Source organism: Moschus berezovskii, chromosome 5 (genome assembly GCF_049115385.1).
Source record: "Moschus berezovskii isolate FMDL1 chromosome 5, NW_MosBer_1.0, whole genome shotgun sequence".
Lineage (NCBI taxonomy): Eukaryota > Metazoa > Chordata > Mammalia > Artiodactyla > Moschidae > Moschus > Moschus berezovskii.
This window is the reverse complement of record NC_142464.1, coordinates 125865319-125893118: the sequence shown is the minus strand read 5'-3', so window position 1 is coordinate 125893118 and position 27800 is coordinate 125865319. Positions and strand designations below refer to the sequence as shown.

General features: G+C 54.0%; 1 protein-coding gene across 3 annotated transcripts in view; it reads left to right on the top strand.

Annotated features, from left to right (window-relative positions):
* The first annotated feature begins 5599 nt into the window (after positions 1–5599).
* The window catches only part of NSD2 (nuclear receptor binding SET domain protein 2), a 79651-nt gene continuing 57450 nt past the window's right edge, over positions 5600–27800 (top strand). Inside the window, exon 1 of one of the 3 annotated variants that reach the window (XM_055434201.2) lies at positions 5600–5743. The gene's annotated coding sequence lies outside the window, so the exon portion shown is untranslated. Of the gene's footprint in view, positions 5744–6259; positions 6949–10981; positions 11213–27800 lie in introns of those variants that run through there. The other 2 variants (XM_088836613.1, XM_055434200.2) reach the window with 2 other exon arrangements.

The following is a 27800-nucleotide window of genomic DNA, read 5'->3' as shown; positions in this document are numbered from 1 at the left end:
TCCATGGGTCACAAATAGTCGGAGATGACTGAGCCACTGAACTAACGGGCCGCAGGTGCTGCCCTGGCTGGTCCTGGAACAGGGCAGTCCCCGTGGAGATTGTGGGTGCAGGGTTCGCAGGTGAGGCTGAGGGCAAGGTGGAGATCCCCGTCTTCCCACCATTGCTTTCAGTTCTCTGGCGGCCTTCCATTCCCTCCCAGAGACTCTCAACAGATGCGAAAACCAGGCAGCCCGGCAGGCCGCCGGGTGGAAGGCGGTAGGGGCGGTGGCCGGGGCCCGAGGTGTGGGCGGGGCCTGGAGGCGCGTGGCCAGTGCGGGGGCGGGACTGCGGGGGGGCGGGGCCGGGGCGCTGGGAGCGTTTCGGCCTGCTCTCCCCGCAGGTCCCTAAGCCCTGGGTCCCTGTCGCCGCAGCGCCCGGCTCCCACCGTCCCCACCCAGCGGTTCCGGAGGAGGGCAGCCGGGCACGTGCGAGCTTGCACCCTCCAGGGAGGCCGGCTCTGACCTGGTGCAGCCATTCCTGCCTGGCTCGCAGCCGCTCCCGCGGGCACTGGGTTATTGGTGTCACCATCTCTCTCTCTGTCACAGACACACACATACACACACACACACACACACGCCTCACAACCTGCCAAGTTTATGCAATTAGGAAGAGAGGGGCTGTGGTTTGAACTGTGTCCCCACAAAAGGCATATGCAAGTATAAACTCCCACCCTGTGAATGCGACCTGATTTGGAAACAGGGTCTTTGCGGATGTCGTCAAAATGGGGTCATTAGGTGGCCCTAATCCAATCACTGGTGACCTTGCAGGAGGAGAAACCAGAGTCGGGTGATGACGCAGGGAGGAGGCCCTGTGAAGACAGAGCCTGGGAGTGGAGTGATGCGGACAGACCAAAGAACACGGCACCATCAGAGCTCGGGCCAGGCCAGGAGTGGCTCCTCCGCGGAGACAGAGCAGAGACCCTCCTCACACCTGGGTTTCAGGCTTCTGGCCTCCAGATCTTAGAGAACAACTTTGTGTTGTCCTGTGGCACTTTATCAGTGGTCCTCAGGTGCCCCCACAGGGGGAACCAGGACTGGAGGCCCAGCAGTCTGTCCCCAGGCAGCACTGGCACCTGGAGATAAACCCCAGGGGACTCAGGCAGATGAAGCGGGGATGGGGGAGGCTTCTGGAGAGAGTAGTGTCCCCACTGAGAGCTGGCATGGGGATGGGAAGGGGAGAAGTTCAGCGTGGTACCTGTCCAGGGGTGGGTCCACGTGGCTGTCCAAGGGAGCATATCCAGTACAGAATCAACTTTGTTGGTGAGGAGCTCGCCAAAAAACTAAGATCATGGCATCTAGTCCCATCACTTTATGGCAAATAGCTGGGGAAACGATGGAAACAGTGACAGACTTTACTTTCTTGGGCTCCAAAATCACCGTGGACAGTGACTGCAGCCATGAAATTAATAAAAAAAAATTGCTCCTTGGAAGAAAAGCTATGACAAACCTAGACAGCATATTAAAAAGCAGAGACATTACTTTGCTGACAAAGGTCCATCTACTAAAAGCTTTGGTTTTTCCAGTAGTCTTGTATGGATATGAGAATTGGACCATAAAGAAAGCTGAGCGTTGAAGAATTGATGCTTTTGAACTATAGTGTTGGAGAAGACTCTTGAGAGTCCCTTGGACTGCAAGATCCAACCAGTCCATCCTAAAGAAAATCAACACTGAATATTCATTGGAAGGACTAATGCTGAAGCTGAAGCTCCAGTACTTTGGCCACCTGATGCTAAGAGCCGACTCATTGGAAAAGACCCTGATGCTGGGAAAAAATGAAGGCAGAAGGGGACAACAGAGAATGAGATGGTTGGATGCGTCACTGACTCAGTGGACATGAGTTTGAGCAAACTCTGGGAAACAGTGAAGGACGGGGAAGCCTGGTGTGCTGCAGTCCATGGTGTTGCAGAGTTGGACACGATTGAGCAACTGAACAAGCAGCTCTGGGGAGAGGGGTGGGCTGGAGGGGCACAGCTCAATGTCCTCCCCATTCCTGAATGTACGATTCAAGTCTCACTGAGGAGTGGGCTTTGTGTTAAGGATGCTGGGGAGCCATAGCAGGATTTTATGCAGGTGGGAGACATATTGTGGTTTAGAAAAGCTCCCCTGGCTGGGTGCAGAGAATGAACTAAAGGAGGAGAAATTGGTGGGTTCAAAGCTGCCTCCTAATTCCTAGTACGAAGCTGAACTAAGGCCTTTGGGGGAGGGTCAGAGTGGCAGGGAAGGAGGGCGGCTCAGTGGAGGACTCAGGAGGAGGGGTGAGCCCTCGGCCGGAAGGGGACGTTGGTGGGGGTGGGGAGGTGGGGAAGATGGTTCTGAGGCTGCCCTCAGGACCGGCCCACTGTCCTGGGCTGCAGTTTATTACTGGAGACTGAGGACAGACACTGCAGGCCTCTCAGAGGCCAGCCCCCAGGCGGATGGAGGGGAGGTGGGCAGGGAAGCTGGGGAGGCCTCTGGCTCGGGCCTCCCAGCCAGGACTTGGGCGGGGGGCTTCTCAGCAGGGCTTCAGTCTCCATGTCCATCTCCTGGCCTGCCGGGGGGCCCTGCTCAATGGAGGGTTGGCCCACGTGACCGAGGGGCCTTACGGCCTGCTGGCTCTGTGGGCTGGCCCAGGGAGCTGAAGTGGTGCTTGGGCCTGGCAGGAGCTGAGGCGAGCTGGGCCTTTGGAAGGGCAGGCCTTCAGCCTAGGGAACATAGGTTCGAGCTGGGAAGGGGCTGCAGAGAAGGCCTGGGGGTGGGAGGCCCCCTGCCCTTCAGGCCTGGGTTCTGGCCTGCTCTGGGCTGAGAAAGGAGGGTCTCTCCCCTCCCCTCCTTGGAGGCAGGGGCCACCTGGGGCACAGGAGGAGGGGCAGCTTGAGACCACTGGTTTCCACTTGGAAGCCCTCTTTCTTTGGCCAGGGATGGAGAAAGGCTGGGGTCAGAGTGCATACATCCCCATGGAAACAGCAATGAGCCTGGCCTCTGGGGGACCCTGGCACTGGTGGGGGATGGGGCGGCCAAACTGGGGCTCAGGGACTCCTTTAGCTAAGGGGCCTGGGCTTGGCCTCTGGTAGCAGCTCTTACAGGGAGGCCTGGGCCAGGAGCTGCGGGGCCTGGGTCGATGGGGAGCAGGGAGGCAGAGTGGGCTCCAGCCTGGGTCACATGGAAATCATAGAGTGAGTCGGGCCTCCTAGAGCTGTATGCCCTGGTGGGTGGTAACAGACAGCAGACAGCCAGAGGTGGCCTGGCTGCAGACCTCGTGGCCAGGGGACGCCCAGCTCTGCTTGACCCCTTGTTCTGTCTGCTGGGTTGGTCCCAGAGCTAGCAGGCAGGCCTGGGGTACCCTGGTCCTAAATGCCTTGCCAGCGTGGCCTTGGTCTGAGAGGCTGGGTGGGGGGCAGCAGGTGGGGGCTGAGATGGAGAACCACTGAACCCCAAAAGGTCAGAGCAGGGCTGGCTTTGCCCTCTGAAATCCTCTCCTGTGTGGTCACTACTTCACCTAGGGAGCAGACTCGCAGTTGCTTGGTCTTCTGTAATCTCTTCTCTCCGAGTGCGGCGCTTTCATTTGGAGAAGTGACTGAGTCTCCAAGAGGCCGAAACAAGCTTCAGCCCCAGCTGCTGACATCCTTGAGTGCCCTGCAGCCCTCTGGGCCCACTGAGCTTGGGGCTCCCACTGCCCTGGGCCTCCCCAACCAGGAGCCTACCTGTCAGTCCTGTGAGGGCCTCTTTCTCCTCTGCACGGATGGAGAACCAATCATGGGAAATACACTCTCCACGGCAGAGGCCCCAGAGTGTGCAGGGCTGGGGCTGTCCAGCTGGCCAGATGTGATGAAAAGGGCTCGGGACCCCCACAAGACAGCAGGGCTGGCCCAGGGAGGCCTGCGCTGGGCAGGAAAAGATCAGCCAGCCCCAAATAACTTTCAAGAAAATCTAAACACACGCTTTCATGTTTTGAATAAATTTACATGTTGATTGCACTATTCTAAATGCAATTTTTTTTTTTTTTTAAAGAGGAGCCCTAATTCCAAATCTGTGAAATCAAAAGAGATGTGGTGGTATCTGTCTTGTACTGCCGTGATTTAAAGCTACCGAGGAGGCAAGCAATTTTCAGACTTCTGCCCCGGAGGGATTCCAGAGCCAGAGAGGCAACTAGTCTTCTTCCTACAGCCTAGAGATACGGCAAAGTGCAACTGTGAACGGGCCAGTACCTAGCTAGACACCTTCCGGGGGATCCTGGTGGCCAGAGGTGAGTCCTGGCAGTGCCAGATGAGGGAGGGGTGTCTTTTCTGGCGGCTCGGGCTCCCCAGCACGCTGCAAGGGGGCAGCACACAGTAGGACTTCACCACATGGCTCTTGGACAGAAGGATGAACAATCCTCTAATCCCTTTCAGCTGGACACCGCGTGTGGCTGCCCCTGGGACGGGTGAGACCAGCAATGAGGTGGCTCTCTGGAGCTGAGGCTGGATGGGAAGACCCTCTTTGAACAGGGCCCCGGATGGCACACTCTGTCCACCCTATGTACCAGCCCACTGTCCTCACGGTAAGCTACGGTGAACTTCCCAAAGCTGGCCCCTGACCATGGGCTGGCACTCCTGGGCCTGCCCTGCCCTTCTTCCCCGCCCCAGCCTCACTAGAATGGCACAAGCCCCCAGCAGTTTTGGGGCCTGAGACGAGACCTGTTTCTGACCACGGATTTCCCCACTACCCCCAGATCCAGACCAGCCAGCCAGGAGCCTGGGCGGTGGGGGAACCGGGCTGAATCCTCGCCCTGCAGATATTCTGCAGAAGGAGAGCCGCCCGCCTCCTCTCCACCGCGCCGGCCGCCCTGTCGTTTGTGACCATCTATGCCCAGTTTGTAATGTGGGCTTCAGGAGCGCAGGCACGGCGAGGACCTCTGCACCGGGAGCCCCCTCCACAAAGCTGCCCTGCGAGTTCCGGCTGGGATTCGCCGGCGGACCTCCGCCCTCCCGGATCCCGGCGGCACGACCAGAGCAGGTTTCCCGCCCCCACCCCACCCCCACCCCGCCCGCCGCCAGAGCTCCTGCTGGCCTGGGACCCCGAGCCGCGGGCGCGAATGACGGCTGGGGCGCGGGGCCCGCGGGCCAGCACGGGCGGACCTCCCACGGCCCGGCTCGGGGCCGCCGGGGCCGCGCTCGCGCGGGGCGGCCTCGCCGCCGGCGATTGGGCGCGCGGCCGTGACGTCACCGCGCGCGCGCTCGGGGCCTGGCTCCGGGCTCTCGGCCGGGCCGCCGCCTGGCGCGCGCGCGCGAGCGGAGCAGCGAGAGCGGGGCGCGCGCCCGGCGCCCGGCGGAGGCGGCTCGCGGGGGCCCGCGCCCCCTTCCGCGGCCCGCGCCCGCGCCCCCCGCGGCCGGCCGTTGCCCCCGCGCCCCGGCCCCGCGGCCCCCGCGGCCGCCGCCCCGCCCCGCGCGGATTTGAACGGCCCGGCCGCGGCCCCGCGGGCGCCGCAGCCAATCAGCGGCGCGCACTTTCCCGCGGCTTCTGCGAGGCGGCGGCGGCCCGGCGGCGGCGGCGGCGGGCGGGAGGCGCGGGGGCGGGGTCGGCGCCGCGCGCGGAGAGCCTGGGCCTGGCCGCGCTGCGCCCGCCGCCGCCGCCGCCGCCCCCCGCCCTGCCCCGCGCGGCCCCGGCCCGGCCCCGGCCCCGCCGCCGCCGCCGCCGCCCGAGCGCCCGCCGGAGCGCCGCCGCCGCCGGAGGATGCGCCGCACAGCAGGTCACTGGCGCCGCCGGCCCAGCCGCGCGGGCCGGGGCGGGGGGCGCGGGGCGCGGGGCGGGCGGCGCGGCCATGTTGGGCCCGCGGCCGGCGGCTGCACCTGTGCCGGCCCGGCGCGGCCGCCGGCCTTTGTTCGCCGCGGCGCCGGGCGGGCCGGGCCGGCCTTTGTGCGGCGCGGGCCGCGGCCGGGGCCGGGCGGCGGCGGGCGGGGCGGCCGGGGCCGGGGCGGCGCGCTTTCGGCCGCCGGGGCTGCGGCTGACACTCGGGGCGCCGGCCGTTGGTCGGCGCGGGCGCCGGGAGCCCGGGGCCCGGCAGGTGGCGGCGCGGGGACCCCGCCCGGGGGCCGCAGGCCCTCGACCGCCCGCGCCCGGCCGGACGGCGGTCTCCGCCCCGGGGCCCCGGCGGCGGCGCGCGCGCGCGCGGCGGAGCGGCCGGGGCCGCCCGGCAGGCTCTGCCCCGCTCGCCAGAGGGCCGTTGAAGAAAGTCTCGGCGTTTGAGACACGCGGGTCTCGAGCCCGGGCCGAGGGCACGGGAGCCGGTGCCGCCGTCGTCTGCTCCCCCCGGTGTCCGCGCCGGTGCCGGGGCGGGAGCGGTCGGCGGCTTGACAAGTTAGTGCTGCTTAGGCAGGTGATGAGGGCTCGGGGCGCGTGTGCGCGCGTCCCGGAACCGGGGACCCTCTTGGTCGAGGTTAGGGAAGTTCTTGAGGACTGACAACCCCGCGCTGGAAGGCCTTGACTTTTAAATGACTTAAACGCCAAGATACGTGTTCCCTAATCGCCCAGCGACTTAAAAGCTTAGCGTTGCCACTGCGCGTTGATAACACGGACCCTCATATTGATTATTTTAGAGTGAGACGGTCGAGATGGAAGATGAGTTAGGAGCCATCTCATTTATGCAGCGCTTTCATTTTCCCAGATGTTTTCCATGTCCTCGTTACATGTGTAAGTGTGACCAGAGCAACACGAAAAAGCACAGCTCCAGCCGGTAGCTCGGAGGAGACGAGTCGTGGGAGCGCAGCCCTTTGCTGGTGTGCTCCGTGCGTGCTCCGGCGCCCCTCCGCCGACCGGAGTTCAAATCTAAACTGCCGCCTGAAAGTGAAGAGGACTCACGCTTTAAGCACGATTACTTTGAGTCATTTCCTTTTCTTTTCTTCCATTTTCTCAGACTCTCAAGCAGCCTTCAGTTTTGCGCCAGTGGTTGGTAAAGTGAGTACTTTCTGCACGTTTGTGAGTTTGTGTAAGCTTTTTTTTTTTTTAAGAACTCTGATCCCTATAATACAAAAATCCTCGCCTGCTGGCTGCATTACTGCAGATCAGGCTGGGCTGGAATTTCGGTGGTGAACATTCCAATTTAAAAGTATCAGAAAAATAAGTTTCTGAATTTCAAAAAGTGATGGGCTTGATACTCCCCGGTGGTCCAGTGGTTAAGACTCTTTGCTTCCAGTGCAGGGCCATGGGTTTGATCCCTGGTCAGGGAACTAAGATTCCACATGCTGTGTGGCACTACCAAAAAAAAAAAAGATGGGCAGTTTATTATTCTGTGTGCACATTTGTAATATATGTTACGTCGTCGGACACGACTGAGCGACTGAACTGAAACTAATATAATTTGAAGTTTATGGAGACACAACAGAACAAAACAGTAAGTTAAACAGGCTACCATGTGTGACTACTAGATTTATGGTTTTATTCAGCCGTTAAAATAGTACCTACTTAAATGCGAGGAAGCAAACGAGGAATAAGTCAGAATTGCAAGACTTACACGTTAGGAATTAGAGACCTTGTGACTTAGGGAAGAGTGGGTCAAGCCTGCCACCTGTTCAAGTGACATTTCCTCCTGCAAGCAGTTCAATTAAAAAAAAATTATTTACTTTTGGGCGTGCTGGGTCCTTGTTGCTGCGCAGGCCCTTATCTAGTTGTGGAGAGTGGGGGCTACTCTAGCTGCGGGGCGTGGGCTTCTTATTGAAGTGGCTTCGCAGCACACGTCCGAGGGAACATGGGCTCACTCGCTGTGGCGCATGGCCTTAGTTGCTCTGCAGCATGTGGGAGCTTCCCAGACCAGGGATGGAACCCATGTCTCCTGCTTTGGCAGGCAAATTCTGTACCCCTGAGCCACCAGGGAAGCCCCTACAAGTAGTCCAGTTTTAAAAGCCTTACTCATATGGCAGTACATAAACTAACTAGTTACTTCCTTTTTTATGGCTTGACAGACACTTCAGTGTGAAACAGGACAAGGTAGGTGAGGTTCTATTTACTAAGAAGCGCTGGTGAGGGGATGGAAAACACTAACAGAATGTTGCTGTGTGAGATCGGGGCTGTCCTTGAGTACACACACGAGCGTGTGCTGAGGTGATGCTAAAGTTCCGAATTTGTTTTCTCCTGCCATTTTTAATCTAGACAAGTAGCCTTTCTCAATAAACAGTTGAATTCTAAGTAAACATTGAATCAGTGGGAGTTGAAGTTATTAAGCTTTTTACTTACATGTTCTGGTGCGTGGTTTTTGGTTGGTTGATGTTGGATATAATGCCTGACTACAGAATGTATGCAATTTTGCATAAGCCTCTTAGTCTTCTAAGCTTCACTCCTTGCCTGGCTGCAGTAAATGGGTCCTTGTTCCTCAAAGATGGGGTGCCCTGTCCTGATCCAGGCCTCTGCGTGGACTGTCACTGTGTGTGGACCACTGCTCGTCTTTCCTTTAACATTTTTTTATTGTTTATTTAAATTTTATGTTTATTTTTGGCTGTGCTCTGTCTTCCCTGCATTTGCATGGGCTTTCTCTAGTTGTGGCGCAGGGGCTACTCTTTCTGCGGAGTATGGGCCCATATTTAGTACTCACATAATTTCTCCTGGGCATGTGGAGTCTTCCCGGACCAGGCATCAGAGCTGAGTCCCCTGCACTGGCAGGCAGGTTCCTAACCAGTGAGAAGCCCTGTCCTCCCATTTGGAACACAGAGGACCCAGCCCTTTAGTGGCCTTACGTGACTTTTTTCGCTGTTGGATGAGCTCTTGGAGGTAGGATTCTTACAGTCTCAGGCGAACTGGCCTCTGCTCATGCCTTCCCATGGCAGGCACTCAGTGAGTGCTGAGTGAGTGGGCTTACGACTTTGGACAAACAGCCAGTTTTAGTGCCGGCATGTGGCCTGTTTGCTTCTCCTTTCTGTAAGTCGTGGTGAAGCAGAAAGGGACCTTCTGGAAGAAACTGAACATGGAAAGTAAGGGGCCAGTCTAAGGTCTCCCTGCTTTAATCGGGGAGCCAAGACACTGTTTGCCAGGAAGGCCTGTTTCCTTTCTTTTCCTTCTGTCTTTGTAGCTAACTCAAATGTTAAATAAAAATTGACTGTGAAATATTGCAAGCATAGAAGTACAACAAGTAACAGAACAGACCTGTATGTACCACCAGGATGAATCAAGCAGTGACATCTCTACTGTACCTCTTTCCTTGTCCCTGGGTAAAGGAAAAATGTAAAATGCACAGAAGCAGGAGGTGACATGGAAGTTCCAGAGGATTATGTTTATACTTTGCAAACTGTCTTTATGTGATTTGTTGATTTTGTTTTTAGGAATTGTTATTTAGGGTGAGCACTTTGGGGAGAAAAAGACTCAAATGAGTTACCCCAGCAATTGGTCAGCATTTTGCACTTGTCTGTTGGTTACAGTATAGCTTTGAAGGAGCTGATTGATTTGATGATGTTTGCTTTGCCAGTTAAAAAATTCAAGATATCTCAAACTAGTATTGTTCTCGAGTCTGTCTTCCAAAAAGCAAAGGGCCAAAGATGAATTTTTCAGAGCGCCTTAATGTCTGTAATACTTAATAGTTTCAACAAGGTATACAAGGATGAAAAGTGCTAAGTGGTGGTTGAGCTGAGTACAGCCTGCTGCCCAAAAGCCCTAGTGATGAAACTTCCCTGTTGGGTGTGGAGAGAAGAATGTTTTGTCTTCCTGGAAGGAGTTGGGAGCTCAATTTTTAAGTTAACTGGGTTGTCACAGAAAGAATCAATGGTGTGAAATAAGTTGTTATGCTGTTAAGGGTGTGTTTCTGTCAGCAGTGTTTCACATGTTAATTAATTTTTCACTTGGGTTTGCTGTTGTGTTATGGATGCTGACAGGTCAGGGAGGGTGTTTCTGATTGCAGCTTTCCTCCACTCAGTCAGCTCTCCATGCTCTGCCTTTCTTTCTAAGATGCGCATGTGGTCCTGTGAGAGCCCACTTTTCAGGGATCTCAGGGCCCTTTGGGCTTCAGGACCAACCTCTCACTGCTCTTTGTGCCTCTCACTGCACTTTTCTTTTTTTCCTGTGCTGTCTTGTGGGATCTCAGTTCCCCAACCCGGGATTGAACCTGGGTCCTCGGCAGTGTGAGCCTACAGTCCTGACCGCTGGGCGGCGGTGGGGGTGCCCTCACTGCGCTTCTTGCTTTGATCTCACCTGGTCTCTTCAGCCCTCGGTTGTGGCTGCGCTTGTCCTTGGGCCTTTGCTCTGTCTGTTCTGCCTCTCCTTTCCCTGTGACCCTCACACACACACGTAGACTCACTCCAGTGCCTGTGTGGGCACTGCTGGCTCTCCTCTGCACTCCTTGACCCCTGATTTATGATATCCTTTTGCTGTCTGGCCCTACCCATCTGCCTCCGCTTTTTTTGCCCAGCTTGTATCCGCTGACATTCCGGGTGTTTTCCTTATTTGTCTGTGTGCCTGACTGCATCAAGAGGTCTGCAACAGCGGAGATTTTTCTCCTTTTGGCTTTAACTACTGTCAGGCTCCCATCCCTAGCGCAGTGCCTGAGTGCATGTCAGTCCTTCAGTGACCGTCCCTATGAGGACGCTCAGCCCTCTGTGTGTTGGCCAGCGTGTGAGAGAGGTGGTGTGGATCGGAGGCGGTGGTGTGCGCGTGCTTGCCCTGGAGTGAGGTGGCAAAGGTGGAGGCCCAGGGCGGGTGAGAGAGGCCAGAGAGGAGGCTGGTAAGCCAGTGCTCCAGGACGGTGGCCTTCCCCAGACCCAGGAGTCCCCAGGAGGGTGGACCGGCGCAGGAGGGAGGGCCGGCGTGGCCCTGATGGCGGGTCAGCGCATGGGGCTGACGGTGAGGGGGGTGGCCGAGTGACCCTAGCATCCCCATTTCGAAAGATTTGAGAGGGCACCATTTTTATCTCACTGGAAGCTAGTAAAACGGAAAGTGATTCTCATTTCTGATTTACCTCAGTTCCTTCAAAAATAAACTGCTTTCACCTACCAGCGGAGATGTGTCCCTGGTGCCTTCCTGTTCATCGAAGAGGAAGCCCTCGGTCTCGAGCGTGGCTCTGTGAGGGCCCTGTGTTTTCCTGGGGTCCTCGCTGGCCGGCCCCTGCAGCCGCTCTGAGGTCTCATCGCCGTGCTGCCCCCAGGGTGAGCCACGCGCTGTGTGCGTGTCCCGAGGCTCCCTCCGTCACCTTTCCCCGCCCGTGCTGCCAGGCCTGCATCCACGGCACTTGGGACGCTCCCAGGTTGGTTGTTCCTCTGAGCGCCAGGCCCTGTCCTGGCAGCACATGGCTTGGGCTTCCACCCTTCGCTTCTCCAGGTTCAGAGTTTTTTGGTGTGAGGGCCCTCTGACTTGACTTCTGGGCTTCAAGCAGCGCCCAGTGTTAACTGAGAGTTAACTCGTGGAGATAGTCATACTTTCGAGTCTTCTATTTTCCCAAAGATCTATTTTTTTAATATATATTTATTTATTTATTTGGCTGTGCTGGATCTTAGTTGTGCCAGGGGGGATTTTTTTTTTTTCAGTTGTGGCATGTGGAATCTAGTTCCCTGACCAGGGATCAAACCCAGGCCCCCTGCATAGGGAGCACGGAGTCTTAGCCACTGGACCACCAGGGAGGAAGTCCCGTAAAGATTTTTATTTAATAAAAATCGAATTCCTGGCATTTTACGGTTAAAGTGTATGTTAGAAATAAGAGCTTCCTGGAAATTCCCTGGTGGTGCGGTGCTTAGGACTGCCCAGTTGCCCTGCTGAAGGCCTGGGTCCAGTTCTTCCCTGGGGAACCAAGATCCTCCAGGGTGCACAGCAGAAAAAGAAAAGAAATAAGAGCCTCCTGTTTGCATCCCCCTGAAGACTGGAAGTCGGTGCCATCTGTGCAGAGTAGCTCCCCCCATGTCTCGGAGCAGCAAATCTTCATTCCCTCCTCTCACTGAATCCTCACAGCAGGAAGCTGAATCCCAGAGATGTTAAGTACTGACCCGGAGTCACAGGCTGTAAGTGCTGGGCCTCCTGCAGGGCCTGACCTCTGCTGCTGTGCTCTACGAACTCATTGTTCTGCCTCTCAGGGGACATTTGAACGTCAGACCGTCTAGACACGAATAGGAGGATGGGCCATTATATTTTGTTAGTATGGCCGTGTACTTCTGGTGACATTCCTTCGTTCATGGAGAATTAAGAAATTAGCTGTGTTCCAGTGATGAGCCAGAACTCGTGTCCTTGGTCCCCTGGACTTGACAGACCTGTGAGGGGGCTGAAACGGGAGAGATGGTGGACAGAAGGTTACATCTTTGAAAAATCTGTGAAATTGTCTTGCTAAATAACCAAACCTGAAAACTGACCAGGCCTTTGGTCCCACAAGCACTTACCAGGAGATCTGGGGTAGGGAAAGGAGCACAGGAAGCTGCGCTGCAGGGTCGCCGTTAGCTGACTGGGGACGTGGGACCCTGCAGGCCCGGCGACAGGTCTCCACCACCGGAGAAGAAGGGGAATGTGGGCGATGCAGGCTCCCGGAGGCACCCCGGCCAGTTGCCCGCCCGCCGCAGGGCTGTGTGCATCCCAGGCAGGCCGGTTAGGTGGGGATGAGACGGAACACGACCTGTGTATTTGTAACAGTGTTCCATTTGTGAAACTGGAACCCTGACTCGGTTTCTCATTAAGGAGTTTTCTTTTTTTCCGCTGTTATAGTGGTGTTGTTTAAGAAAGGAATTTGTATCTTGTAGAGCCGCATACAGAATTTGTCAAAGAAGTGATCCACCATCTGAAGTTTGCTTCCCAGTTGTGTGGCGAGAGAGCGGCTGGGCAGGGCTGGCCTGGGCGCTGGTGGCACACTGAGTGGGTTTGTGTATTTGTGGTTCTCCGCGACAGAGGGGGAGAGTCGTGAAGGAGACTTGGTGCCCTCTGCTGCACTTGGTCCATCTGTCCATCCATGGGGCATCACACCTACCTGGGGCTGAGGCCGGTACAGAGCGCAGAAGAGGGCTCGGCGTCAGGTGGTGAGGGCTCCAGCAGAGGGCACACTGGCAGAGAGCCCGCGGCAGGAGAGGGCTGAAGGCCAGAGGGGAGGGCACTGAGTGTGTAGCGGGCTGTGGGCGGGCGCCGCTCTCGAGGGTGCGCTGAGCACATCCATCTGCAGAGGAGCTTGAGGCCTTGCGGGTTCCAGCGGGTGTGTGTGGGGCTGCATGTGTGGGTGGGCCATGCGCGTCTGTTTGCTTTGGAAAGCACGTTTATCAGGGTCTTCTGAGAGCTGGTGGGGGGAGCATTAGGGGCGAGGCCGTCGGAGGCAGCCTGTGTGCGCTGGCTGTCTGCGTTTGTCTCCCCAGCTGTCTCTCTGGGTGCCCCGTAGGACCGGGCAGCCTGCTCCCCTTGAAATTGGGTGTGGCCGTGTGGTTTGCTTTGGACAGTGGAAAGGGGCACGCCACCTTTGACTGGAGCCCTGAGAGCCGAGTGCTTTGTCACGCTCTCGTGCCCCTGCTCCTGGCGGCGGCACACAGGTACGCGCTCCGGGCGAGAAGGAGGCCTCGGGGTGAGCCAGGTCGCTGCCTGCTAACCTGGTGCAGTGGTTCTCCAGGCCTGGTCCCCAGACTGGCCGCGTGGGCCACCCAGGACCGTTTCAGAAGTGCAGGCTGGGGCCCACCTTCTGCCTCCTGAGGCCTGAGCTCCGGGGCAGGTGGCTGCCTTCACGGGGTGCCCAAGCCCGCCGTGCTGAGAACTGTGCCTGGAGGTCCCCACAGGCCCAGTGCTCGGGGCCTGGCGCGGCCCTGTTGGGCGGCGCAGGTTCAGAACGCAGGGGAGTGAGCGGGAAGGGCCTTCAGTCAAGCCGGAGGCCCGCGGGTTGTGGAGGGGAGGGTGTCAGTGGCCCCGAGTTTCTGTCTGACGAAGCCAGACAACAGCACAGTCACTGTCCAAACAGGATCTGTGTTTGTAAGATTTCATTTACTTGGGTTTCAAGGTTCTGAAACAAGGACAAGGCTCAAGAAGAATTTTTAAAACTTGCATCGACGCCTTCACTCCCAGGTCGGTTTCCCCGGAGCGCCCACACTGTCACTGTGCCCTTTCTGTCTTGATGCCCGGCTTGCTGTCCCACACCTGCCTTCCCTGCGAGTGAAGGCTCCTTGCTGGCGGCCCTCGCCCCTGCTCCCCACGGTGCTCCCAGGACAGCGCCACCTGGACGGGCCCTTGGTGGGCACTGAGGACCCTGGGCATGTCCGTATCGGACAGCTTGCTCTGGGCCCATAGGGGTCCCGTCTGTGTGACTTGGAGCCTAGGCCCTGCCCAGTGTGGGGTGCCAAGATCCCCGACTGCTGCACAGCTGGGGTCCTGGGGAGGGAGCGCTGGCTGACTTCAGGCTCTCTGCTCTGCCTCAGGTGCGAGGGAGGGGCCTGGGGGAGCAGCGCCCTCAGGGGAGCTCAGGGAGACCCTGAGGGCGTGCCCCTGTGGGTTCCCCTCTTTATTCGGCATCGGAAATTGTTCCTGAGTGTGGAAGACCCCTGGGGATTAGGCCTCATGCTGATAGTTTATGGATTCCCTTCTGTTGAGTTCTGAAATCTGTATAAAAATGTATTTATTTCTTAAAGTCCAGCTTCCCATAACTTCTTTGAAGACGTGACCGGTGTTCTGTTTGTGCGGCGCGGAGGCTGAGCCCGTGTGTGTGTCTCAGGCCCTGGGGTGTTCGCAGCAGTCCTGTCGGCAGAGGGCCCCGAGCCGCTCGGTCTTCAGCTGGTGCCCGAGGCCTGGCACCTCCTCCCCTCCCCTCCCTCTGTGAGTTCCCAGCACGGGAATGAGGTAGCAGAAACAGTTGTGAATTCCAGCCTAGAGTTTATGGAAAGCTTCTTTTCAAGGGTATGCAGTTCCTTGACGGATCATCAAGGCAAAACAGTAAGCTTAAGCAGCACTAGCAGTTTGATGACCAGGGACTTCCTGGGGGTCCCGGGGCTCGGACTCGGCCCGCCCAGTGCCGGGGGCTGCGGGCCGTTTCTGGTCTGGAGCGGCAGCCCACACGCCGCAACTTGAGATCCGCCTGCTGCAACAGAGCTGGTGTAGCCAGAGCATTTATTTCTTGTAATCAGAATACATTTCATGAAAAATTTGTACGAATCAGAAAAGTAGAAGGAAACTTAGATAATTCTAATCTTACCAACCAAATGTTTAGGTATATATTTCCTGTTTACTTTTTCATTCATCAGACTGAACCAGGTGCCCTAAAGACAGTTCCCTCTGTGAGGGTCATAACAAAATGCAACAGTCTAGGTGACTATTCCAAGGAGACAGCTGCTTTGCTCTTTCAACTGTTTCTTATATCTATTAAAAAAAAACTTGCCTATTTTACGGAGTTGAGAACTTTGAGGTTTGTGCGCTACGTGTTCAGTTCTATCTTCAGGAGATAAGGGTTTAGCGTTCTTTCCGCCCCACTTGCCCTCCCCCGGTCTTCCCGGTCCAGTGGTGTCCGGCCGGCCGCTCCTTCCTGAGGAGCTGTTCCGAGCTTCGTGGCTGAGAGCACAGCAGTGTGTGTGTGTTTGCAGTCTTGCAGTGTGGCCTCGTGTGCCAGGCCTCACCTGTTTCTGCCGGTGCGCTGCCAGTCTGAGCCACTCCTGCGGTGCCCGTCGGTGTGGGCTGTTGTCCCGGGTCCGCCATTCTCCCCGGCACGGGCCGCCCTTGACGCAGCTTGGGCCTCCTCACAGCATGGTGGCTGCTTCCTGCTGCAGGAAGTGAAACTGCCAGTTCTTTTGCTTTTTGCTTATTTCTTGGCTGCACCACGAGGCTTGTGGGATCTCAGGTCCGCTACCTGGGCTTGAAACTGGCCCACGGCAGTGGAAGCCCGGAGTCCTAACCACTCGACCATCAAGGAGCTCCCCCGCTGACAGGCTTTTTATTTGTTTATAAAAATACTTGAAAAAAAGGATACATTTGATTTATTTATTTTTTGACTGTGTGGCATGCAGGATCTTAGTTTCCCCAACCAAGGATTGAACCTGTGCCCTGGCAGTGGAAGCCCAGAGTCTTAACCACTGGACCACCAGGGAAGTCCTGCCAGTCCTTTCAGAGATGAGGCCAGCGCTGGCCTGACATTGCTCTTGCTGTGTGCAGTTGGGAGCAGTCACAGGCCCGGGCCAGAATCAAGGATGTGGAGAAATAGACTTTATCTCTTGGTGGGAGAATGACAAAGAATTTTTGGCCATATTTAATATGCCACAGGTTTTGTTTTACTCTTTTATTTTTTTAATTAAAAAATTTATTTTAATTAGAGATTATTTTACAATATTGTGATGGTTTTTTGCCATACATTGACATGAATCAGGCATGGGTACACATGTGTCCTTCCATAACACCCCTCCCACCTAATATACCACAGTTTTAACAGTTTTTATTTATTTTAAAATTTTGTTTTGTTTTTTGGCTGCACTGCAAGACTTGTGGGATCTTAGTTCTCTGACCAGAGATTAGCAGTGAAGGTGCAGATTCCTAATCACTGGACTGCCAGGGAATTCCAACAATTTTTGGTTTGAATGAATATTTATTAATTGTTATATTGTTTAGCTAAACACTATTTTCCTAGTGAAATTTTTTTTTTTTTTCTATTTGCTTAGTTTTCCATGCATCTGTTAACTAATGCAGGCTCAGGTTTTCCACGTGAGTTGTGTAAAAAGCCTTTTGAGATGGTCAGTTACGCGTTTTTCCCTTGGGGAGCCTGTCTGCTGGTACTGTTTGTCTTCCTGCTCCAGACAGGGCTTCCGAGGGCTGTGCCACGGCTGCAGGCGCTTTGTCTTCTGCGGGAGACCACTCACCCCCCAGGTTTCATGTCTTCCATGGTTTGCCTTCATGTTTTGGTGGTACATCTTCTGGGGGTTATCTCAGAAAGTGTGGGAGGCAATGTTTTTAGAGACCTTGCATGCCAAAATGATCTGTTCTGTGCTTACACTTGATTGATAGCTTGTCTAGATACGTCATTTAGATTGAAAATAGTTTCTCTCAAAAAACCGAAGATGGGAATTCCCTGGTGGTGTAGTGGTTAGGACGCCTTGCTTTCACTGGTGAGGCCTGAGTTCAATCCCTGGTCAGGGAAATAAGATCCCACAACCTGAGCGATGTGGCCAAAAGTGAAAATAGCTAAACAGTCTGACGACACGGCTGCATTATTTGGGGGTTTTTCACGGGCGTTGTCTTCTCCTGAGATAAATGGCGCTGCCGAGGTGACTGACTCTGACCTGTCACCGCCTTCACCCCGAACCACGTGGCCTCTTGTGTTTGTCCTGTGTCGTGCTCAGCAGGTCTTTCCAACCTCTTGGTTCTGGGCTTCTTATTTCTTTCCTAACTTTTTAGAAATCTTGACTCCACTTATTTATATTTCCCCCCAGCTTTATTACGGTATAATTGGCAAATAAAGCGTTTCAGTTTTACAGTGTACAGTGTCTAGGGGTGTGACGTGCAGCGTGATGCGTGTGATCGGCGCCTCTGTGTGCTGTACGTGGGGGTGGAGAGGAAGCCCTCGGAATCCTCATCACGTGAGTCCGTGAGGTGATGGATGGTCACTGAACTTAACTGTGGAAATAATTTCCTTGTGTACATCAGAATCATCATGCCATACACCTTCAACTGACACAGCGCGTGTGCGTGCTCGGTCACGTCCCACTCTTCGTGACCCCTGGACTGTATCCCACCAGGCTCCTCCATCCATGGCGTTTTCCAGCCCAGAATACTGGATTAGGGTGCCATTTCCTTCTCCAGGGGATCTTCCCAAAGTCTCTTGTGTCTCCTGAATTGGCAGGTGGATTCTTTACCACTGTGCCATCTGGGAAGCCCTGAAATTTATACAGAGCCGTCTATGGGGTCACACAGAGTCGGACACGACTGAAGTGACTTAGCGGCAGCAGCATGGCTATGTGCATCTCAATAAAACTGGAAGAGAAACAGCATTGGAACTGGAGCAGTTGTGCACAGTGCAAGGATTTGATCCACCACGTGCGCTGCGCAGTGGCCGCTGTAGTCAAGTTAGCACTTCTGGCTCCTCCCTCAGCTCCCTTCTGTGTGGGGAGTGAGCGTGCTTCACCTTCTCTCTCGCAGCAAGTGTCGAGGACGAAACTTGGCGTTCTGATTGCAGTCCCTGGACTGTGTGTCTTCAGAACTTGCTCATCTCACAGACGAACATCTGTGCCTTTGGCAGCACCTCTCCATTTCCCCTGCCCCTCAGCCTCTGGCAGCCGCCCAATCTACTCTCTGCTTCTGTGAGTGTGACTGTCATTTTAGCTTTGACGGATAAGTGAGAGCATGCGGCGTTTTCTTACACCGGCCTCTGGGTTTATCCGTTCACAAATGGCAGAACTCCCTGTTTAATGGCCTAATAATATTCCACCATAGGCATGAGCGCCCTCCTTTTCTTGGCCACTCTGTGTGACATGCAGGATCTTAGTTTTCCCACCAATGACTGAACCCTGGCCCCCTGCATCAGGAGCACGGAGTCTTAGCCACTGGACCACCGGGGAAGTCCCTCAACCCCATTTTCCTTTTCCACCTGTCTCTGCGTGTGGACTGTTGGGAGTGATGCTGCAGAACGTGAGTCTGTGGACATGTCTTCAGTGTCTGGGCTCGTTCCCATCCGGCGTGTCCTCAGAGGTGGGCTTGCTGCGTCCCACAGCAGCTCTGGTTTATGTCCCTGAGGAACCTGTTCTCTCCCCACAGCCGCTGCGCCGGCTTCCGTGCCCACCAGCAGTGCGCAAGGGCTCCCTGTTCCCTGTGGCCTCTCCAACGCTTGTGATCTCTTTTTGATGATAACCATTCTGACAGGTATGAGGTGGGGCTCGTTATGCTTTTGTTTGCACTGGCTGAGCATCTTTTCCTGTGCCTGTTGCCCGTCTGCATGTCCTCTGTGGAGAAGTGTCAGTTCAGGTCTCTGAGGATTTTAAGAGTCTTCCGTCTGTGGAGCTTGGGCCGCGTGGACGCGCTGTGAGCGTCGTCTGCGGACTTGCCCTTTTCTGCCCTGGGCTTCTTTCCTGCCCTTCCTCACTTACTCCCCCGTCTACTTAGGGCTCCTCTTCCTCCCCCCTTTCCTGTCTCTAGCCCTCCTCTCTCCTCTGACGTTTCTGTAGGAACCGTGATCTCTGGGCCTCTCTATTTGTCCCCTTGGTGGTTGTGGAATGCAGTTACAAAGGGAGCAGTGGTTTTTTAATTATTTTGGAAATATTTTTACATTTTCACAATGTTTCTTTAAAAATCGAAAGGAAAACTTTAATTAGATAATATGTTCATATGCTTCAGAGTTGAAAAGTGTGGTGTGAAAAATCTCTCCACTGCCCTGTCCCCAGCCACCTGGCCCCCTCCTGGAGGCGCCCAGGCTGCAGGGTGGCCAGAGCGTGCCGAGGACGAGTGTGTGCTGGCGGCTTCTCTCCTTCCTTCTGTTGTCTGTTCCTCTAGACTCCTAGCTTGCTTTTGCTTTTACATTCTTATCTCTCAAGTTCAGTTTTCCCCAGAGGCCTGATGGCCCTCAATGCAGGCCTGCTGTTGAGACGGAGGTCCAGGAGCTGATGGCGGGGCTCTGGGTTGGGGCTTCACTGAGGGCTGGTGGGTCAGGACCAACCAGCAGCGTCCTGGCAGGTGGCCTTGGCGGGCTGTTTTGCAGTCTGCCGCCTGGAGCGCCCGCTCCGGTGCCCCCGTCCTTTGAGTGCGCGCCACTTCTGCCACTGGCTGCCAGGCTGTGGGTGGGGCGGTGGGGACTTTGATCCAGACTGCAGACTCCGGGCTCCCAGTGTGTGCCCCACAGGCCCCTGCTGTGTGCCTTGTAAGGCATATTTTAGAGGGAGAATCGGAAATACCTTACAGATACGTGAATGATGCACCTTAATATGACGATTCTTTTCCCACTCAACAAAAGATTTGACAGTTCAAAAATTAACGTGAAATTAATCAGTTAAACTATTTTGAAGTATGTAATTTGGTGGTTTTTTAGTACATTGTCAGTGTTAATGTGATGCAACCGTCACCACTACCTCAGTCCTGAATATTTGTGTCACCCCAGTAGGAAGCCCGGTACCTGCTGAGCAGTCGCTCCCCCTTCCTGCTTTCTGTTTCTGGATTTGCCTGTTCTAGACATTTCGTAGAAATGGAGTCATGTAGTAAGTCGCTTTCTTTGGCTTCTTTAGCTCAGCGGTGTTTTTGAAGCCTTGAGGTTTGTCCGTGTTATGGCATGTCTCAGTATTTCATTTTTATGACTGAATATCCCATTGTATGGCGGGGTCTGCTTTTTCCCCCGCCAGGCGGCTTGTGGGATCTTAGTTCCCCCAACCGGGTATCAAACCTGGGCCCCCGGCAGGAGAAGCATGGAGTCCTAACCACTGGACGCCAGGAGAGTCCAGATCACTTCTGATTTCATCTGTTTATCAGTTATTAGGACATTGGGTTGTTTTTTTTCCTTTTTAAAATAATTTTGTGAAAATTCTTATACAAGTTTTTATATGAATATGTTTTTAGTTCTCTCTGGGGTAGATCCTAGGAGTAGGATAACTGGTTCACGTCACAATTGAGGGACTTCTTGATTGTTCCCAGCTGTAGCTGCTCCGTTTTCGTTCCATCCCTGGCAGAGTGCTAGGGGTCCCGAGATTGCCACTTTGCACGGAGAAGCGAGAACAAGCAGGCCTGGGGCCAGGGAAGGTGCCTGCTTGTGTGTCAGTGTAAGGTTAGGGTTGGGCCGCATGGAGAGAGTACCCAGGTGGCCGGGCCTGGGGCTGGCCTTGAGCTGGCCTGTGTGCCAAGCTTCTCTGAAGTGAACACAGAACGAGGAGCAGGTCCATTACAAAGGCCTTACTGTCTGCAGAAGGAGCAAAACTTTTGCTGTGAGTCAGTTCTACATTCTGTAAACTAAAGCCTCTCAGTGGAGAAGTCTGGCGGAGTGATGAGCTGTCGTGTCCTCAGCCCCTGTTTGGCAGCAGACACCGTGCTGATCCTGGTGCTCCACAGGAGCTCTTTGCCCTGAGACTGGAGGTCCTGTGGTCATTCTGCAAAGGCAGGACCGGTCTGTTCCAGGGAGACTTGTGCAAAATGTTGGAAAGCAAGGGAGTGTTAGGGAGTGTGTGTGTATGCTTCTGTCATGCTTGCAGACGTGACTTTTCCATTTAAGTCTCTCTTCTGCTTCCAGAGGAGTGCTGAGCTTGGTCCCTCTCTGGGCTCTGGGGAAGGCCTGCCTGCTCTCCGGCACTGGGCCTGCCCCTGGGGACTCGGCTCAGCGTCACAGCAAGGGCTCCGCAGGCTGCAGCTGCCCTTGGGAGCTCCAGGAGGGTGGGCACGGAGGCCTGCTGAGCCACCGGCAGAGCTCCTGTCCGCAGGGAGGACGCCATTCTGCCACCTTTCCCTCCTCCCCCCAGGCCGTCTCCTCCCCTCTCCCCGTCTGTGCTTTAGAGCCTCCGTCTCCCACCTCTGGAATGTTCGCTCCCCAAGAGTAAGGTGTGCGCTCTGTTCACGGCTCTGTTTCCACCTGTTGGAACCAGGCCTGTGCACATTGGCTGGTTCTAAACGTTGGTTGTGTCATCTGGGCACCACTTTGGAGAGTGGTGCTTTTCCCTTCATCTTGGACACCCCTCCTCTGTTCCGTGTGGCCTCCCCAGCCGCTTGCTGTGCCAGCGCCTGCTGTGGAACGTCTGTGACGTGCGTGGAGTGGGTCACGCCATCTTCAGAGCTTGTTACATGAGGCCGCACGGTGATGCTTGGCTGCCCCCACCCTCTCCTTGCTCCCCTTGGAGAACCACTCGTCACTCTGAGCTGTTAGTTTCTGCTTTAACAAACACGTTTTCAGTTTTCACTGTAAGGACATCAGGATTTTCTTTCCTTTTACAATGACTGTATGTTGCATTTTGTTTTAGACATTTTAAAAGGGAAAGGCTTTGTGGACGAGAGGTGCCCTAAGCCACCAACCTTCCCGCAGCAGCAGCAGCTGGCCTCCTGGCGAGCTGACTCTTCCCTTCACTTTCCCCACGTTCGCTCTCCCGACTGCCTCCTCTGTTGTCTCTGTCCTTGTGGACCAGCCCTTCGTTTGTAAGTCTTTCTTGAAAATACTTCCTTATTTATCTGGCTGCGTCAGATCTTTGTTGCGTCGCGTGGGATCTTTTGTTTTAGCGCACAGACCGTGGGCTCCGTGGTTGTGTGTGAGCCTAGTTGGCCCGTGGCATGTTGGGTGTTAGTTCCCCGACCAGGGATCAAACCCTCATCCCCTGCATTGTACGGCAGATTCTTAACCACTGGGCCTGAAATTCTTGACTGTCATTTCAGTTGGGGTTTCTATAAGGAGTGTAAGTAAATGTGAGAAAGGAAGCCTCACATATTTTTAAAATACAAAAGTGGTTTTAGAATTACCACTGTCCCCTTATTGTTTGCATCCTGTTTTTTCCTTCTGGGTTTGTATTTTTGTTCTAGTATGTCTTTTAGCATTTCTTTTGTGAAAGGAGTATGTATATTAAACTCCCTTAGTTCTCGCATGTCTGAATGTACCCTTTGGCTCACGCTTGGTAATAATTTAGAGGAGAAATCCTCTCTTCCCTGAGCACTTTGGAGAGGCTCTGCCATCTGCTTCTCTCACTTGAGGCTTCCCAAAGCCTGTGTTTCTGTTCCTCTGCTCGTGCTGAAGTCTGTCCATTAACTTATTCTTTATGGGGACTTAGGTGTGAAGGTTTTCTTTTTGTCCTTCATATTCACAAATGTGTGTGTTTAGGTATTGGTTTGTTTCTCTTTATCTTGCTCAGAACCCTGGGTGCCCTTTTTAATATGAATATTTAAGTTTTGTTTCTTCTCTGGAAAAAGTTCCATCATTTTCCTTTTGAAAATTGCCTTCCCCATCTTCCTAGTTTCTCCTGGAACTCCAGGGGGTGTAAGCTCCCTGCAAGCATAATATCCTTCGCGTGTGTCTGTGTGCAGACACGGCCGTCCCAGCCGCCTTCCCACGCGCAGCGCAGAGGTGCTGAGCACAGCCTCACCACTGTGCGCCCATCCCTGCCCCGTCAGGACGTCTCGATCTGAGGAGGCGGAGACTGGTTTCCAGTGGCGCGCCGGCTCTTCATCCTCTGCCCCGTTCCCGTGCAGCGCCTTTCTGTCAGTACTTCCTGTCTCTGTGAGTTTGGTTACTCTCGCGACCTGCAAGCAGGGAGTTTCCTGGTGGTCCACAGGTTCAGTTCAGTTCAGTCGCTCAGTCGTGTCCCACTCTGCCACTCCATGGACTGCAGCACGCCAGGCCTCCCTGTCCATCTCCAACCCCCGGAGTTCACTCAAACTCATATCCATCGAGTCGGTGATGCCATGCAGCCATCTCATCCTCTGTCGTCCCCTTCTCCTCCCGCCCCCAACCTTTCCCAACATCATAGTCTTTTCCAGTGAGTCAACTCTTTGCATGAGGTGGCCAAAGTATTGGAGTTTCAGCTTCAGCATCAGTCCTTCCAATGAACACCCAGGATTGATCTCCTTTAGAATGGACTGGTTGGATCTCCTTGCAGTCCGTGGGACTCTCAAGAGTCTTCTCCAGCACCACAGTTCAAAAGCATCAATTCTTGTGGTGCTCAACTTTCCTTATAGTTCAACTCTCACATCTATACATGACCGCTGGAAAAACCATAGCTGGACCAGATGTTCCTTTGTTGGCAAAGTAACGTCTCTGCTTTATAATATGCTGTCTAGGTTGGTCATAGCTTTTCTTCCAAGGGGCAAGCGTCTTTTAATTTTATGGCTGCAGTCACCATCTGCAGGGATTTTGGAGCCCCCCAAAATAAAGTCTGTCACTGTTTCCATTGTTTCCCCATCTGTTTGCCATGAAATGATGGGACTGGATGCCATGATCTTAGTTTTCTGAATGTTGAGTTTTAAGCCAACGTTTTCACTCTCCTCTTTCACTTTCATCAAGAGACTCTTTAGTTCTTCACTTTCTGCCGTAAGGGTGGTGTCATGATATCTGAGGTTGTTGATATTTCTCCTGTCAATCTTGATTGCAGCTTGTGCTTCATCCAGCCCAGTGTTTCTCATGATATACTCTGCAGATAAGTTAAACAAGCAGGGTGACAGTATACAGCCTTGATGTGCTCCGTTTCCTATTTGGAACCAGTTTGTTGTTCCATAGCCAGTTCCAGCTGTTGCTTCATGACCTGCATACAGATTTCTCAGGAGGCAGGTCAGGTGGTCTGGTATTCCTATCTCTTGAAGAATTTTCCACAGTTTGTTCTGATCCACGCAGTCAAAGACTATGGTATAGTCAGTAAAGCAGAAATAGATGTTTTTCTGGAACTCTCTTGCTTTTTCTATGATCCAGTGGATGTTGGCAATTTGATCTCTGGTTCCTCCGCCTTTTCTAAATCCAGCTTGAACATCTGAAAGTTCACGGTTCATGGACGGTTGAAGCCTGGTTTGGAGAATTTTGAGCGTTACTTTGCTAGCGTGTGAGATGAGTGCAGTTGTGAGGTAGTTTGAACATTCTTTGGCATTGCCTTTCTTTGGGATTGGAGTGAAATCTGACCTTTTCCAGTCCTGTGGCCACTGCTGAGTTTTCCAAATTTGCTGGCATATTGAGTACAGCACTTTCACAGCATCATCTTTTAGGATTTGAAGTAGCTCAACTGGAATTCCATCACCTCCACTAGCTTTGTTCATAGTGATGCTTCCTAAGGCCCACTTAGGAAGCTTAATTTCACATTCTAGGATGTCTGGCTCGAGGTGAGTGATCTCACCATTGTGGTTTTCTGGGTCGTGAAGATCTTTTCTGTACGGTTCTTCTCTGTATTCTTGCCACCTCTTCTTATATCTTCTGCCTCTGTTGGGTCCATACCGCTTCTGTCCTTAATTGTGCCCATCTTTGCATGAGGTGTTCCCTTGGTATCTCTGATTTTCTTGAAGAGATCTCTAGTCTTTCCCATTCTATTGTTTTCCTCTATTTCTTTGCATTGATCACCGAGGAAGTCCCCTGGTTAGGACTTCACAATTTCACAGCTGAGGGCATGGGTTCAACCTCTGGTTGGGGAACTTAATATCCTGCAAGCTGTGTGAAAAAGTGAAAGTTGCGTGCGACTCATTGTGACCCCATGGACTATCAGTTCAGTTCAGTCGCTCAGTCGTATCCGACTCTTTGCGACCCCATGAATCGCAGCACGCCAGGCCTCCCTGTCCATCACCAGTTCCCAGAGTTTACTCAAACTCGTGTCCATCGAGTCGGTGATGCCATCCAGCCATCTCATCCTCTGTCGTCCCCTTCTCCTCCTGCCCCCAATCCCTCCCAGCATCAGGGTCTTTTCCAGTGAGTCAACCCTTCACATGAGGTGGCCAAAGTATTGGAGTTTCAGCTTTAGCATCAGTCCTTCCAATGAACACCCAGGACTGATCTCCTTTAGAATGGACTATACAGTCGTGGAATTCTCCGGACCAGAACACTGGAGTGGATAGCTGTTTCCTCCTCCAGGGGATCTTTCCAACCCAGGGATCGAACCCAGGGATCTCCCACATTGCAGGTGGATTCTTTACCAGCTGAGCTACCAGGGAAGCCCTGCAGGCTGTGTGGTATGACCAAAAAAAAGTGGAATCATACAATATTTGTCCTTTTGTGAGCAGCTTCTTTTACTTAGTATAATGTATGCAGGGTTTGTCCATGCTGTAGTATGTCTCAATACTTCATTCCTTTTTAAGGCTGAACAATATTCCATTATCTGAGGATCACAGTTTATCAGTTCATTCACCTGCTGAAGGATACCTTGATTGCTTCCAGGTTTTGGCAGTGATGAAATGAAATAAATGAAATGATATCAGCCTCCATGTGCAGGCTTTTCTGTGGATATAAGTTTTCAGCTTCCTTGGTTAAATTCCGAGGAGTGGGATTGCTGGATCGTATGATGAGAGGATGTTCAGTGTTGTGAGCAACCACCAAACCGTTCCCAGCGGCAGTGAGGAGACTTCTGCTGCTCCGCATCCGCTCAGGCAGCTGGTCCTGTCAGTGTGGTGGATTCTGGCCGTGCTGACTGGTGTGGAGTGCTTGCTGTCCCTGAGGTCCTCCCCGGGGCATTCCCCAGGCCGGCTCTGGGGTGGAGAAGCCCCTGAGCAGTCGCAGCTGCCCGGCAGGGCTGCGCAGCATCTCTCCTCCTGGGCCCGCCGTGTGTCTCCTGGCTTGGGATTTGGGCCCCCACTGCCTTCTGAGGCTGCTTGTGAGGGTGACAGTCTCTCCAGGGGCCTCTGGAGGTGTTTGCTGTGGGCCCAGCCCTGGGCTGGCTGGAGGAGCGGCGCAGCACACAGCGCTCTGACCGCTGACCCATGGTGAGGCCGGTGCTCAGTCCTCAGGAGCTGGAGAGCGGGGGCGGTAATTTGCCAAGAGGAGGCAGTGGTAGAGCCCGAGGCTGGCCCAGGCTTCGGCCCCGCACTCTGCGCCCTCTGAGCCCACAGCTTTCCTGGGCCCAGGCGCCCGCCTAGCCCTGTCCTCTTGGAAGGGCTGTGTCCTGTCCCCTTCTGCCGTGCCCGGAGGCTTACTGCTTTTCCTGCCTCATTTCTGGATCTGGAGATTTCCCTCTCTTGTTTTGAATTAGGTGATAGATATAGCTCACTTTTTTTTTTTACTTTAAAAAAATAATAATTTGGCCATCTTCACCAGAAATCTCCTGAAATGTGTTAAAATGGTAACAGAATTCATCCTAATATTGAGCCATCATTTTTGAATAAACGCTCTTTAGCTGTGATACCTTATTTTAATATGTATGGTGATAACTAGGTTTGATTTCCTTCTGTTTTGTCTTTTTTTTTTTTAACGATCCTACTCTAGTGATCTTGGTTGATAGCTTTTTTGTACTACTTACCTGGTTTTGGTGGGAGAGGCATGCCAGCCTTATGCAGTAGCGTTTGGGGCACTCTGCATCACGTCCCACGTTCTGGAGTAATTTAAACAATAGGAGTGCTGTGTTTACATGATGAATAACACACAGCACTTGGAAAGACTGAGTTGTACTTGTTTATATCAACACAGCGGAAATCAGCATGTGTTGATCAAATCGCAGGTCCAGTGTGGTAGCATTTCTTGGCATGCAAACCCCATGCAGCAGTCCTCCGTTCCTGGGTGTGTTCCATAGCCTGGAAGGGTGGTTTGCGAATTGATGGTGGGGGCCTGAGTGGGACTCGGGCTTCCTGAACAGGCAGATGCCATCTTTGTTTTCCTCAGTTACCCTGCCCAAGGCCTGCGGGAGGTGGCACCGCACTGGGAGCTTGTGTTTGACTTCTAGCTGTTGGACCTGGAGCTCCCGGTGGGTGCTGTGGGCACGGAGAAGCAGAGCCCCCGGAAGCTGCTGTGAGTGTATGGTGGGCGGTTGGCAGCCTGCTGGGCTGAGCCTGGCTTCTTGGTGCCCTGAGCCCATCTTGCCTGTCCTCGGCTGGAGGCGCACATTGTCCAAAGGTCGTCTTTTATGTTGGAAACACTTGAAGCAAGCGTGGCGAAGTGCCGAACACTGTCCTTCTGGGCTGGTGGGCGTGCAGACGTGTCCTGCTGCTCTTCGTCCTGTTCTGCTTTTAAAACTCACCCTCTCCGCCGATTGAGGGTCATTGAGCCAGTGAAGCCTTCTGGGCCGTTCTTCCGCGGTTACTGTGGGCTTTGCAGGTTTTCTACCTCTTGGTTGGGTTTTATATTTTTCTTGAAAGTGTTGGATAGAATGAAAGATTTTCTAACTTACTGGTGTAACCTTGGTAAAAAAATGAAAACCCCTTGAAAGATCAAGTCAGTGGTCAGTGCTGTGTCTGAAGTTGAGAGTGGACCCTCTCTAGGGGGCCATGCCTTCGAGCATTGTCCCAGATGGAATCCTGGAAAGTAGTGAGCAGCCCCCGGTTTCAAGCTGAGGGAGGGAAACAGACCCTCC